General features: G+C 36.3%; 2 protein-coding genes, 1 non-coding gene and 1 pseudogene across 3 annotated transcripts in view; 2 read left to right on the top strand and 2 right to left on the bottom strand.

The window, feature by feature from the left end:
* LOC148680782 (NACHT, LRR and PYD domains-containing protein 3-like) overlaps nt 1–15,647 on the top strand; it is a 463,735-nt gene that overhangs the window by 354,996 nt on the left and 93,092 nt on the right. The gene's annotated exons all lie outside the window — the stretch shown is intronic.
* Nucleotides 1–15,647, bottom strand: part of LOC148680790 (uncharacterized) — a 796,717-nt gene that overhangs the window by 743,191 nt on the left and 37,879 nt on the right. The window lies entirely within an intron of this gene.
* Nucleotides 1,047–1,119, top strand: trnar-ccg (transfer RNA arginine (anticodon CCG)). The gene has a single exon. It is a non-coding gene; the product is annotated as a tRNA-Arg (tRNA).
* LOC148680792 (zinc finger protein 618-like) lies at nt 11,117–12,217 on the bottom strand (annotated as a pseudogene).

Below are 15,647 nucleotides of genomic sequence, written 5' to 3'. Positions count from 1 at the left end.
GCTTGTGCAACCGCTTCAACAACAAGCCATCGGGTCAACACATCCAAACTCTGAAACTCATCCTAACTACAGGAACCCAGCAAGGACTTCGAACGCCGCCTTGTCCAACATCCGTATCCCTAGCAACCGACTAAGGAAACCCCTCTTCACCGACAAGGGAATTCCATCACGTCACTGAAGTTGCTACGCTGACCAATCAGCTTCGCCGGGATTTCCCTTTGGACCAGTCGAGGAAACCAAAAATTACATCAGAACGCAAGTAGCACAAACGAGGTTTCTATCCATTGCTGACACTGGTGTGAATTATGTTTAAGTAGTAAAGAATAGCAAGATTCTCTGCTTTTATGGTTTCTCTCAGGTTGCAATGCTAAGAACGTAGCAAATGCTAGAAGTTGAATCCACTCAGTCATAACTCTCCTCAAACTGTTTGTGAGTGTGTGTATGTATGTGCGTTTGTTTGTTTTACGTAACGTTAGATTAGTACTTTGTGTTGTAGAGTAGCAATAAACTTTTGTTTCGTTTTAAGATCTGTGTTTGTGTGTTGTGTGCTTTATAAGTTAATGCCTCAGCTTCAGATACTGCTACCTTGCTTATTAAATAATTAGATACTGTTTTTATATTGTTATTGTTGGCCACGTAATAATATAATACAGGATTGCTTTACACTAAACGTTCTATTTGCTGGACAAATACTAAAGTTGAGTGTAAGCTTTAAATAATTCTATGTGAATCATGTTCGAATCTTTGATTCGAATCCCCAAAGTTTAAACATGATTTAAACCAAAGAGCTGATTCTTACACATGTTAGGTGGATGATGATGAAATGCAAGCAAGAAAATAGCTGCAGAAAGGTTGTGATTTCAAGTTAATGAGTGGCCTTGACTGGAATTCGAAACTCTCAAGACCAGTCACACTATACACTAGAACCATACCCCAGAACCGATGAGACACGAATGTGAATGATTGCAGAAAGAAAATGTTTGGCCATTAGTTCTTATTTGACAGAATGAAAACTGTCATTGAGATCCTAAAGTGATTAGTGATGTGGCCCAGTGGCCTAATGGATAAGGCATCAGCCTCCGGAGCTGGGGATTGTGGGTTCAAGTCCCACCTGGGTCGTTTTTGTAAATCTCCCTTCAACTTGGGATCAGTGTTTGGTGGATGAAACACAGTAGCTGTGAAAACCTTCCTGAGACATGTTTGCGTGTCATTAACTTGCTTCCTTGTCATCCACATTACCTGTTATGACTAAAAGGGTAACGAGATACCTAACGCAAATGGCCATTTTGAAGCCTGCATGGTGCCTACAGAGAAGAGACATCACCCTCTTCTCCGCTGTTTTCTTAGGTGTTGTCTCTCTGTTCTCATACAAAGCTCTCTATAAAATAATTAAGTTAAAACGATGTTACAACATGAAACGTAGGAAAACACAGCACAAATAATCATGAAGGAGTTAATGGAAAGACAGAATGGTTAAAAATTACCCTTTTTGAGTTCCTGGTCCTCTTTCCATGAAAAGATGAGCTGTTCATGACTGAATAGGTCATGCAGAAGATCAGCTAAGAAAAGTTCTACAGGGTCTGTGGCACTTGCGGCCTTTATGGGCTCATACAGGTTGTGAAATGTGGGTGGGAATGCAAAGCTGTGAATCTTTGCCTATCTTTTGGATATGACAATAGCCTGTACTGTATACAGTAGCCTACATTTACCAACCTACCCTAATTCTTTAGCTTTCATTTTTTTTTACAAAAAAATGTTGCAAAGTAGCAATAGGCAAGTTTTTACAGCAACACGCAAATATGTTTTAAAGGATTAAAATATTACAAAAGTTATTATTTTCTACATAAATATAAAAACTGCTGCCTCCATGCCTTCTTCATCTTGGGTGGCTTGTTTTTAGTTCATTCATGATAACTTGCTTTTTTATAATATTATTATTAGCAGCAGTATTGTTTATTATATGCATATTTATATTTGTGTTATTAAAAACAAGCTTAGATTTGTCCACGTGTCAGGTTTTGGACCATATGGGGCATAGCTAAATTATATGTACAAAAAACAATACACAACAAAAGAGTTTTGAAATTTTAAATATGAAGCATTTGGATAAGATGACATTAATCAAATCAAGCAAACAGAGCATTTTTCAGGAGAGTAAAACCATCAGAATCCTACCTTCTTTTCTGTCATCCAGTCCTGCGCAAACAAGTGTTTATGTTTATGTCTGGCGTAGTTAAATAAAAAAATAAAATAAAATAAATGTAAATCTTTATTATAGCTGTTGAGCGCAAGGAAATATAGGCTATATCCCAGAGACGGGTTGCGGCTGGTAGGGCATCTGCTGCGTAAAAACTTGCTGGATAAGTTGGCGGTTCGGACTAGGCTGATAAGAAAATGAATGAATGAATAAAATATAGGCTATAGCCTAGTCTATATTTTATTACTTGCACTTATGTCCGGCAACACTTAACAATTTCCTTGTGTGGAAATATAAATTTCTAGCATCTAATTCCAAATGAACAATACTCTACGTATAACTGAAAAGTTATTTTCTTTGGTTTTTTTTAATTAAATCATTTCATTGACGTGCCATATAGGAGGGACATTTAACCTTGCCTTGCTGACTACAGACTTCATTTGTATGCTAAAGTGATGTAATTAATGGTTTCACAGCATGGCTGTATCTATTGTATTCCCTGTCTCCAGAACATCATTTGCAAATTGTTGTAATGATGTACTTATCTATTGATGAGATCAGCATGGCACCCAGACTTCATTTGCAACCATGGCACCCAGACTTCATTTGCATGCTTTGTTTTACTGTCCCCCAAGACTGACCCCACCTACATGCTGTAAGATGTATAAAATGTATTATGTTTTGCTGTGGAGTTGAGAGTTTGCTTTCGATGACGCCACAGCCACGCCGAGTTCTTCTTATTAAAAAGGATTCTGCTTTGAAGACAACCGAAAGATTCTCCCTGGTTTTTTGTGGGCTCTTAGAAGTTTACAACAGTTTTGGTGCCGTGACCCGGATAGATGACTGAAATCATCAAATTCTCAACAATTTGCAACAAAAGACTGAAATCCACCTAAAATTCAACTTGAACCTTCAAGATCAAGGAAACTTCACTTCAGACGGAATCTTCAGCTCAACTGCAATTTGAAGTCACTCAGCAATACAAAGATCAGACCACTTCAGACTGAACCTTTTCAGTTCAACCACGATTTGGTGAGTTTCACTCTATAAAAAGAACCGCAAAACCAGCACATCTAGTTACCCTCTGCGCCGTCAGAGAAGAGTTAACAAACAGCTGTGGGTTTAGTTAGCTAAGTTATCCTCTAAATTTTATTTTAGAGAGGAATAAGTAATCCTCTGCATTGCCAGAGAAGTTTAGCATTTTTCTGCTAAAATCTGTATCCTCTGTTTTAGGCAGGGAAGTTTAGCCTTTCGTGCTAAAATCTGTAACCTCTGTTTTGACGCAGGGAAGATTAACCATACGTGTTAATATTTTGTTTTGTCTGTGTTTAGCCTTTCGTGCTAAAATCTGTAACCTCTGTAAAGCAGGGAAGATTAACCTTACGGGTTAATATTTTTGTTTTGTTGTAAGTCTGTTATCCTCTGTAAAGCAGAGAAGATTAACCTTACGTGTTAATATTTTTTGTTTTGTTGTAAGTCTGCTATCCTCTGTAAAGCAGAGAAGATTAACCTTACGTGTTAATATTTTTTGTTTTGTTGTAAGTCTGCTATCCTCTGTAAAGCAGGGAAGATTAACCTTACGGGTTAATATTTTTGTTTTGTTGTAAGTCTGTTATCCTCTGTAAAGCAGAGAAGATTAACCTTACGTGTTAATATTTTTTGTTTTGTTGTAAGTCTGCTATCCTCTGTAAAGCAGAGAAGATTAACCTTACGTGTTAATATTTTTGTTTTGTTGTAAGTCTGCTATCCTCTGTAAAGCAGAGAAGATTAACCTTACGTGTTAATATTTTTGTTTTGTTGTAAGTCTGCTATCCTCTGTAAAGCAGAGAAGATTAACCTTACGTGTTAATATTTGTTTTGTTTTTGTTTTAGTGTGAAGTACTATCAGTTTTTTTTCCTCTGCATTGCCAGGGAAGGTTGACTTTGTTAACATACAGTTTTTTGTATCAGAAAAGTTTAGTGTTTTGTTTTTGTAGTAATTGAGAAACTCACAAAAATGTTTAAGAAGAACGCTAGATTGATCCCCACAAATGAAAAAGGTGGTCTTGCAACTCCGTTGTGGTCAGATAACGAATTTAAATCATTGTTAGGAGTACAGATGGACCTAATAGTCACTGAGAAAGTTAGAAGAGAGCTATATCAGAAATATGAGATCAATCCAGACAAGACTTGGTCTGTAGATGAATGTAAAAAAGTACTAGGTGCCAGTATCCGTAAAAACAATGTAAAAGGCATTATCTGCTGTCACAGAGAATTTGCTTTATCCTTAGCCGCACAACAAGCTAAGCGCAACTCAGACCTAGAGGAACAGAACAAACAGCTCCATGCTAGAGTAGCATCTCTGACAAAGAAACTGAACCGCAACAAAGCTTCAGAGAAAGCTGATGTAGAAGAAATCAGTGAGTCTGATAATGTTTATCCAGACTTACTCTCTTTGAGAGAAAACTCTCTTTGAAACAGATGTACCTGTAGAGTCAGTGAATGTTTGTGGGGCGAAAAGGAAATCGCAGAGAATTGAGGAAATTGAAAGTGTTTCTCCCAATGCTTCTGTTGTCCAAGTTCAATCAGTTACCAAAGCCTTAGGGCCTAAAGACATTGAAAGACTGTCTCAGGGTTCACCTTCAGCCCGCATAAATTTTTCTGAGTTTAGGAGAGCACTAATCAGCAAAATGCGTCTTTATGACATGTCGTTGACAGAAGTTACACAGCTATTGTCTCAAATTCTAACAGAATCTGAATTCAACAGTTTTGAATCTGCTGTTTCTGATCTGCAATATGCCAGTAAAGATGATTTGAGAGAGGGTGTTCTGAAAACTCTTAAAAATATTATGGGGCCCAAAATAGATTGGTCTAGAGTGACTAGCTGTGCTCAAAAGAAAGATGAGTCTGTGAATGAATTCACTGAGAGGTTTTTTTTTTTTTTTTTTTTTAAATCTTTTTATTGTTTTTAGCATAAGAAATAATCAACAACATAAACAGAAAAAAAAAAAAAAAAACTACATAAATAAATAAAAATAAGGGGGGTTACAAAGGCCATTTCAAAATATACAAATAGTCAGATACAACATAATACAACATCATCCAGAAAGCATAAGGAAATAAATAGAATTAAATATGAAACAAAAATAATTTACAGAGAAATGCATAGGCTCCACAATTCGATTTACTCCAGACCAATCTCACTTATAAAAAGTTACAAGTTAGCATTACTGATATAGAACATAATAGGGCTCCAAATTTTAAAAAATGTGTTTAGTTTGTTTATCATCCCATATCGCATTTCCTCCATGGGCAACATGAAACTTAAGCTTCTAACCCATATTTCAAAAACAGGCACATAATCTGACTTCCAATTTTGTAAAATTATTTTCTTTGCTAATATCATACACAAAGATACTGCCTGTGATATATATTTATCTCCTATTTCTGAGGTGTCTCCGAAAATGCCCAATTTTGGATCTGGTGACAGACTTATCCCGTATACTTCAGATATAAAATTAAAAATGCTCTGCCAAAATGAGCTAAGTTTATGGCATGACCAGAATGAGTGAGCCAGTGTACCTTCAGAGTTTTTACATTTGTTGCACAATGAGGAAGAATTTGGAAAAATCTTATTTAATTTCACTTTAGAATAATGCAGTCTGTGAACAACTTTAAATTGAATCAGTCTGTGTCTCGTGTTGATAGAGCAATCATGAATTTTGGAAAGATAATCTTCCCATGACTCATCTGATATTACTGTATTTAGCTCTTTTTCCCACTCTTTCCTAATTTTGTCAGTGTTTGAATTAACCTCATCCAATAATAAGTTATAGAAAAAAGAGACAGTACCTTTTTCTATTGGGCTGTGTTTTGTTATATTCTCAAGTGTCTGGTGTATGGGTATATTTTCAAAACCATGAAAATTTTTCCTAGTAAAATCCCTTATTTGTAAATATCTGAAAAACTCAGAGGATTGAAGATTATATTTTGATTTTAACTGACTAAATGAGCCAAATTTATTATCAACATATAAATCTCTTATATATACTAATCCTTTTTCTTTCCAACGTGTAAATGTTTTGTCTAGAGTTCCAGGAATAAAGGCATGGTTTGAACTTATTGGGCAATCCAAATAAGTATTTGGGAGACTGAGGGACAGTTTAATCTGTTTCCATATCTTGAGAGAGTTATTTATCACAAAATTATCTGTGTAGATTTTTGATTCAACTTTTAATGGACTATTCAGTAAAGCTCTCAATGATGTTGTCTTACAGGAGGTTCTTTCTAGTAAAACCCATTCTGGTATTTCTTTAATGTCTTCTGGAGTATGTCTCCACCAAGCAAGGGACTGTAAATTTGCAGCCCAATAATAATGTTTGAACGAAGGAAGGTTGAATCCTCCTTTTACTTTAGATTTACATAAGTGTTTTTTAGATATCCTAACAGTTTTATAATTCCATATAAATGAAGTTATTATGGAATCTAATTTTGTGAATAGTTTAACTGGAATAAAAACTGGAATGGACAAAAATAAATATAAGAATCGGGGAAGTGTTACCATCTTAATTGCGTTAATTTTTCCTACCATAGAAATTGGTAAAGTCATCCAAAATTTTATATTGTCTTTTAACTGATTTAATTTAACGTGCCAATTGGATTTTAATAAAGCCTCTGCCTTTTTTGTAATATTAATTCCTAAATGTTTAAATGAATTATGAGTTATTTTAAATGGAGTCGATTGTAAAAAATGTATATCATTATCCTCCGTAAGGGGCATTAACTCACTTTTGTCCCAATTTATTGTAAAACCTGACAATTTTTTGAATGACTCTAATACATTTAGAAGGGTTGGAATGGACAATTCCGGTTTTGTCATATATATAAGCACGTCGTCTGCATATAATGATATATATTGGGGTCTATTATTAATTAAAATAGGAGAGATTTGACTATTCTGTCTAATACTTGCAGCCAATGGTTCTATATAGCTAAGGCAAAAAGATAAGGGGATAGGGGACAGCCTTGGCGTGTTCCTCTATACAATGGAAATGAAGGTGATAGTGTAGAGTTTGTGAGGATTGAAGCTTTTGGATTGGCATATAACATTTTATCCCATTGAACAAATTTGTCTCCGAATCCAAATCTAGATAAAGTTGCAAACATATAAGACCATTCAATTTGATCAAATGCACGTTGAGCATCTAATGAAATTACACATGCTTTAGTTGTATGTTTCGTATAAATTATATTAAAAAGACGTCTTAAATTTGAATGTATGTGCCTATTTGGCATAAATCCAGTTTGGTTGTGGTTTATGACCGAACATATATATTGTTGTAATCTATTGGCTAAGACTTTACTAAGGATTTTTGTCTCGATTGGGATAATTGAGATTGGGCGATATGATGTCACTTTCATTTTGTCTCGTCCGGGTTTTTGTATTAGTGATATAGTAGCGTTGTAAAGCGTTGAGGGGAGTATTGATTGAGAAAATGAGTAATTAATCACGCGGAGAAAGATTGGACCTAAAATCCCCCAAAAATTTTTATAATATTCTGCACTAAATCCGTCGGGGCCTGAGTACTTATTATCTAATGTTTCAGCTGCTTCTTTACTTATTTGAGGAAGATTATTATTACTTAAAAACTTGTTTATTTCACTTATGTCCGTGTTTCCATTAGATGTGTAGACCTCTTTGTAAAATTCTGCAAATTTTTCATTTATTTTTTAGGGTCGGTTATCGTTTCCCCGTTTTCAGTTTGAATTTTATAAATGGCTTTTTTTGTTTGAGCTTGCTTTAGTTGACGAGCTAAAAGTTTTTGAGGCTTCTCACTTAGTTCAAATTGACGTTGTTTAATTTGATTAATTTGTTTAACAATTGTTTTGGAAAGAATAGAATTATATTCACTTCTCAATGCTACTATTTTCTTCAATGTCTTTGAACATAAGTTAGTTTTATAGTTTTCTTAGTAATCTGATCATCTATTTCATTTAATCTCTTTTTATCTTCTATGTTCTTTCTACTTTGAAAGGAGATTATCTCACCTCTAATTACAGCTTTCGTTGAATCCCATAATACAGATTCATTAACGCTGCCATTATCATTTTCAGATAAAAAATACCCAATTTATTCAGTTATATAATTACAAAAAATGTTATCATTTAAAAGCGAGTTATCGAATTTCCAACAGTACGTTCCTTTTTCCAACTTTAGTTTTAAATCTAGTGACAATAGGCCTTGATCTGAAATTAATCTATTGTGATATTGGGAGGATGAAGCCATTTTTATTAAGTTGGAATCTACAACAAAAAGATCTATTCTAGAGTAGGATTTATGCACTGAAGAATAAAATGAATATTCTCGAGAATATGGATTTAAATGCCTCCAGATATCAACCATATTAATATTCCTAAAATAATTATTTAACGTAGATGCAGACATGCTTTTAAAGGTACGACTAGGCCGTGTATCTTTTATCGGGTCAATGACACAATTAAAATCTCCCCCAATAATTACATTTTGTAAAGCCGCATCAGGTATTTTAACTAAGAGTTTATTGAAGAAAGAAGGATCGTCGTAATTTGGACCATACAAATTAACCAATGTAATAGGGACTGCGTTTATTTCTACACGAACGATTATGTATCTGCCATATTTATCGGATATTGTCTGTTTATGTATAAATGGAACATTTTTCTTTATTATAATCGCCACTCCCCTAGTTTTGTTAGAAAAATTTGATTGATATATTTGAGCTGCCCAATGAGGATTAAGAAGTGCCTTAGCAGTCTGTTTTATATGATTCTCCTGCAGAAATATGTTTTCGGCGCGTAGCTTGCTTATATTATTATAAACTTTACGTCTTTTCACTGGGTGATTCATGCCTCTGACATTCCAGGTTAAAAGCCTTACTACATTTTCTCTGACTGTTTGAACTATTCTGGGTTTCCAAGTAAAAATCTCCATCTTGGCATCCGACTAAAGTTAACATAAATCAACAGGCCTTTCGCAAGAACTTTAAGTGTAACCCCTTCCCAAGAACAACTGACAAAGCAGGAAAATACAAAGATGAACACCCCAATTTCCCCCCTCCCCACATCTAACGTCAGATGGCTTAGTTCCACGTTACTGCTGGATAACTCACCACCGAAGCAACGTAATCTTCCGTATTCCTTATTGAGAGAAGCAAAGAAGAAAAAAAGGAAAAAAAACATACAAACTCGTATTCCTCCGTACAATTAAAGAGTAAAATTATATTCGATATGATCCTCTTATTTCACCAGAACATACAATGTCATTGTCAACGTTATTTATGTTTATTTAAGATTTGCACATTCGTGTTTCTTATTTTAATTCGCTGATCAGTTGTTCACCACACGCGACAGGTAGGAGCTTGCTTTCTCTGGTGAATCAAATGTTTTACTTTCGCCATTTTTTGTGGTTAAGATGAGTGACGCTGGAAAAAGGAATCCATGTCTGATGCCATTCATCTTGCATGTCTTTTTGACTTTGGCAAATCGAGATCTCTGCTTTAACACCTCCGTCGTCAAGTCTGAAAAGATATGCACTTTTGATCTTTTGTATTCCAGGGGTTTCTCTCTAGCCAACTTCATGATTAATTCTTTCGTTTGGAAGTGATGTAATCTGATGACAAATGCTCTCGGCCGATCATCCTTCAATCTTCGCTGCGCTCTGTGTGCTCGATCTACCTGTATTGGTTTGATGGAAGTTTTCTGGGCCCAGCAGTTTTGGGAGAAGTTCCGCGATGAATTCGGTGGGTCTACCGCTTTCTTCCTTTTCAGCAATTCCCACAAGTCGAATGTTATTACTCCTGGAGCGGGATTCGAGATCATCGCTTTTTTCTCTGAGGCGTTTGCATTCAACCACCAGTTCTGCACACTGCTTTTGTACTGCTGACAGGCGTACCTCGTAGTCAGTGCAAGCATCTTCAATCGATGCAATTTTTTCTGTGTTAGTTGTCAGTGTCGTACGTAATTCTGCAATCGTTTGTGTAAAGGTGTCGAATTTTTGATTGACTGTGGCATTTAAAGCTGTTATGGTGTCCATAATGTCTTGATTATTAGGAGAAGTTGTGCCACCTTTATTGACAACTTGCCTCAGCTCCTCTGCGTTGCCAGCTTTGCCGTGGACGTCGTCGATTTCTTCTTGTATTTTGCCTTCTTTTTTCGGGTTTTTTGGCATTATCAAGGCTTAACATATTCTTGAATCTCTTGAAAACACTTTTTGACAGGTAATTATTAAATCTGAGGATCGATTGTATTAAATTATTTGGAGGATTGTTGGAGCCTAGACACGAGCAGCCTTCTCCATGCGCCCCGGAACCGGAAGTCCACAAATTCTTTCTTAATTTATTTATTTACCTGCTCGCAGTATTATTTATTTATATATTTATTTATGCTGGAATTTGTGGATTTGAATTTATATTTATTTGCTCATCTAATATTTTTTTTTTTAATTTATGCAGGAAATTATGGATTTATTTACTCATTTATTTAATGTTTTTTGTATTTATTATTTATTGTTTTTGCAGATTTCGTTTTAAGAGATAACAGACAATAGGTTAAGGATATTATTTATTTTTATTCGTTTTGTCAAGATGCTTTTAACATTTTAAATGTCAACGTGGAAAATGTATTTAAAAAAATGCATGTACAATATAGCCCATTGGTTATTTCAATGTAAAATACAAACATAATATATTTTTTTCCCCACAGTAGGAAAAAATAAAAACAAAGGAACAAAATCATTATCCACTGTGAACTTAAATAATTGTTAAATCTAACAAAGAAAACAGGCATATATATATATATATATATATATATATATATATATATATATATATATATATATATATATATACACAACAATAAACAGCATCTCAAAATAATAAACCGTTAATGAAATGAAAACCTTTATTTACTTGCAAGATCCTTTTTTTAATTTATTTTAAGTTTCCATGCAGGAAAAGAATGTCATTGACTGATGAGGGTTTCAGTACCGAACGTCTCTTCTCCAAAATTCGACCACAAAGGCTGAATGCTCTCTCGGAAGGTGCACTCGAGGCAGGGATGCAGAGGACAAATCTTGCAAGGTTGCTCAGGGCAGGGAACTGGGAACGGTTTGATTCCACCACTGCAAAATGTTTTGTTGACTTGATGATTCAAGTTTTAAGGTCTTGTACTCTTGAATCTGAACATCTAGTGATTTTGATCCACATGATTCTTCCTCTTCTTCCCAATCGAAATATTTATAATGAACAGTAGGTCTTTTGGCAGGTGTTGGTTCAATATCTTCATCATGTGTATCAAACTTTAAATTTTCGATCATCTCCTTGACTCCCTGTATCACATCCTGTCGCCCTCTTTCATCTAACATTTTTAGACCTCGCAAATTTGGTGTCAGAAAGGTTGCTATTTTATAAAGCATGTGAACCGAATGTAATGAAGTGCTGTCTGTTGATAGTAATTCTTTCAGCCGTGTTACACAGACAGTTGCGATTTTAGAGAGCAGAGGGGTCTTTCGTGGCTGAAGTACAGTGCTCAATTAATCGTACAGACCACGGAAGAACCAGTGAGGCACTGGGAGCTGTGTTATCAGTTTCCAAGTCGTCAGTTGCCTCTTTGAAGGGCTGTAGGAATGATACTAGTAACTTTAGCGTACTGATGCTAATGCGTCCGATCTTGGCATAATTGTTGCTCTCAGTCAGCACAGATGCGATACTGTTCTAAGACAGAATTTAGCATGTCAAAATTAGAGTTCCATCGTGTCTCTATGCATTGTTTCAGTGTCTTTTTTAGCTTGCCCTGCTGTCCTGAGTGTTTAAAATATGTGACCAATTTTTTAACATCATTCAGAAGCGCAGCGATCTCTGGAGACTCTTCTATTATGGCAGAACCAAACGCACTGGAGAGTGTCACGTTTAGTATGTGAGCTGTGCAGTTTAGCCTTGTGTATTCTCGTAAGGCATTGATCATGTTGGCTCCACGATCTGTGACAAAAACCATCTTTTTGACCATGTCTGTTGCATCGATGCCAAACACTCTAAGATTCTGCAGCAGGTGGCTTCGAATATTTTCACCCGTCTTTGGGGTGCTTGGGTCAAGCGGCTGCAAAAAGCACTCTTGAATGTAGTTCAAATTGCTCATAAACATAATGTTAGGTTGCAGACAAAAATGACGTTTTATGATATGTTTCTGTCCAAATGTCTGCTGTAACAGCACACCCAAACTTCGATATTGTTGCAGTAATTTCGTCCACAACAAATTTACGTTGATTCTGAGCCCCCATTTCAACATTTCTTGACACCGTTGTTGGGTGTGGTAGTATCTCACTGACATCGAATTTTCCTATTCTTGCTGCTATGTCGACTAAATGTTGGGCCAGCTGTGTGAAGCCTTTTCCTGAGATAGTATCATACGGTCGAATGTCTTGGCAAACAAATTTAACACATTTGTCTGTGGTTTCTTTTCTAAACTGTTCTGGCACTCACAAAGACATGGTGAATGTCAGTTTTGTTTGTCCCTTTGTAATCAGACATGAGCGCTGTCTTAAACCTGAGGTTTCAGTTTTGTGACTGCTAAAGGACAATACTTTGAGGCATTTATCACATTGCGCAAAGGGTATTTTTTTTCCATTTGCGTCTATGACGCATGAAAAATACTTCCATACATCAGACTTGCCTGACGTTGGTTTTCTAACAGTAAACTGACCGTTTTCGATTGCAAGCTGAACGTCCTTCGAGGACGGCGCATTTTCACTTTGCTCTGCCATGTTGGTAAAGCCCGCCCTGCTCTGAGGACAGATGATGCACGCACAGAGTGTGCGGAAAAAAAGCACATACAGAAAGCACTGGTTATGCGTTCAGCACGTGATACAGTCGTGACTAGTATTGAGCACTGGCTGTACCTATGCTTAATAAGAATAGGAAATCACAGATATGCTGTTCCGAAATAACATCGGAAACGCTAAGGTTTGACCGCCCGCTCCTGTTTAAATTACACCAGAGTTACCGACCACTACCGCATTTTATTCGGAAATTTAATCCCGCGCCGCAAGAACTCGGTCGGGTCCCGCGGCGCGGAATGCAGACCTCTAGTTGCAACTACTGTTTTGTTTTTTGGGTATAAATTTAACTAAATTAGAGTACACATTCCCAAGGAAAAATATAAATATAGAGAAATATAGAATTTAAATACATAATAGTTTACAAATAATATTTAATTAAATAATAGTTTATAAATAGAATTTAGATACATAAATTACAAATAAAATTTAAATACTCAATAGCATAAAAAGGATTTAAATACATTGTAGTTAGAACAAAATTTATATACACAAGTTAAAATTGAATGTAAATATTATTGTACATGTGGAACGGTTAGTACAGTGAATAAATAAAATTTAAATAGATACAGTAAAGCTACAAAAGATTTCCTAAAGGGAACAAAGAGAAAAAGTCTTTTTTTGTTTTGTTTATACATTTTATTTATTTATTTGGTTTTTACATTTCATGATTCATTCACTTAAACTTTTTTGAAAGTAAAAACTTTCTGTTGGTTAAAAGTCATTCTCCTGGTCTGTCTGGTTCTTGTGTTGGTGTGTCTGCTTCATTTTGCCCTCCTGTAGTGAACCTGGTCATCTGGCCTGTTGTTGTGTATCTTACTGTTTAAACTAATACACTGAGAAATATTGTAACCATTGCACCCTAAGTGCGTATCGGCTACACACGCACATGCACACACACAAAGACACTCTCTCAAACAAAAACACATGCATGCATGTACAAATACACTCTCTCTATCACACACACACACAAACACAGAGCAGTGAACACATGCACACATACACGCACACACAGATCTCTTTTTTTACTCACACAGACACACGCACACTCTCACAAACACACTCATTCTCTCTCTCTCTCTCTCTCTCTCTCTCTCTCTCTCTGAGAGGATGTTGCAAGTGAGTGGGCGGAGGCGGCGTGAGAGTGTGTTTGCAGCGCGAGTGAGTTTCTATCTTTCCTTTCTTTCTTAAAAGTCAATATTTGCAGTATATTGAAAGTTATTTCAAAGGTTGAACTGGTGTGTTGAAGACAAAGTTTGTCTCTGTGACGCCGCGAACGCTGTTCGTCAGCGTTTGCTGACAGGTGTGTGTGTGTGTGTGTGTGTGTGTGTGTGTGTGTGTGTGTGTGTGTGTGTGTGTGTGTGTGTGTGTGTGTGTGTGTGTGTGTGCGCGCGCTATGGCGGCTGCGATGGAGACACCGGCTTCGGCGTTTTCAGGCGATGCGCCGTTTGAGCGTCTTTCACGGAGGCACGGAATCAAAATTGTGCCAGAGATGGCTTGTTCGGTTGAGGAGTGTAGTTTGGCGGTTGGAGAGACTGTTGGGTATGAGAGTATATTGTCAGCGTCAAGAATGAACAGTGCTGTTGTTATTTTTCTAGACACTATAGAGAAAGTGAATAAAGTGGTTCAAAGTGGAGTAGTAATAAAAGATACATTCACCCCAGTAATGCCTTTTTCTCAACCAGTAAGGAAGATCACATTATCAAATGTTCCCCCCTTTGTGAAAGATGATTTATTATTGGCAGAACTGTCGAGGCATGGAAAAATTGTCTCTAAAATGAAAAAAAATCCCCTTGGGTTGTAAGTCACCCCTTCTGAAACATGTTGTATGTTTTAGACGTCAGGTTCACATGATTTTGAAAAGTAAAACAGAAGAGCTTAGTGTGGCCTTTAAATTTAAGGTTGACGGATATTATTATGTTGTTTTTGCCTCATCTGAGACATTGAGGTGCTTTGGATGCAGACAAGAGGGTCATTTGAGGCGTTTTTGTAAGAAAAAGACTGAGAATATTGCACCTGCTAAGGATGGTGGTGGAGCAGTTGAGGAAGAACAGGTAGAAGATGAAGTGAGAAATGATGGGAATTTGACAGAGGTGATGGTTGAACAGGTGATTGATACAGACATGGGAGAGAAAGGTGGGGATGGAGAAGGTGTAAATGCTGAATTCAGTAATGTGATTGAGATGGCTGAGAGTGTTTTAGAAGGAGAAGGAATGTGTAATTAACTAGGGAAGGAAGAAGAGGTTTTTTAAAACCCCTTCAACTAAAAGGAAAAGAGCCAAGTCCAACATAGAAAGACCTGGGAGCAGCAGCAACAAATTTGATGATGGTGAACAAAGTACATTGGAAGACTCTGATAGTGAGGTAACTGGCAACAGAAATAGTGGCAGACTGAGGAGTGATTACTCCTTTGGAAAAATTTGATCGTTTCTTCAAAAGACGAAGAACATGAAAAATGTTCAAGTTGTTGATTTTTTCTCTGATCGTGAAATGTTTATTGAGTCAGTTGCAACAATGATGAGGGGTGAAGGATCTGAACAATTTACAGTGCAAGAGATTTTTAGGCTGAAAAAATTTGTTGCCAAATTGAGACGAGAATTACAA

This window comes from Danio rerio, chromosome 4 (assembly GCF_052040795.2).
Source record: "Danio rerio strain M-AB ecotype USA chromosome 4, GRCz13ab, whole genome shotgun sequence".
In the NCBI taxonomy this organism is placed as follows: Eukaryota; Metazoa; Chordata; class Actinopteri; order Cypriniformes; family Danionidae; genus Danio; species Danio rerio.
The sequence above is the reverse complement of the archived record's forward strand: the minus strand, read 5'-3'. Positions and strand labels throughout refer to the sequence as shown.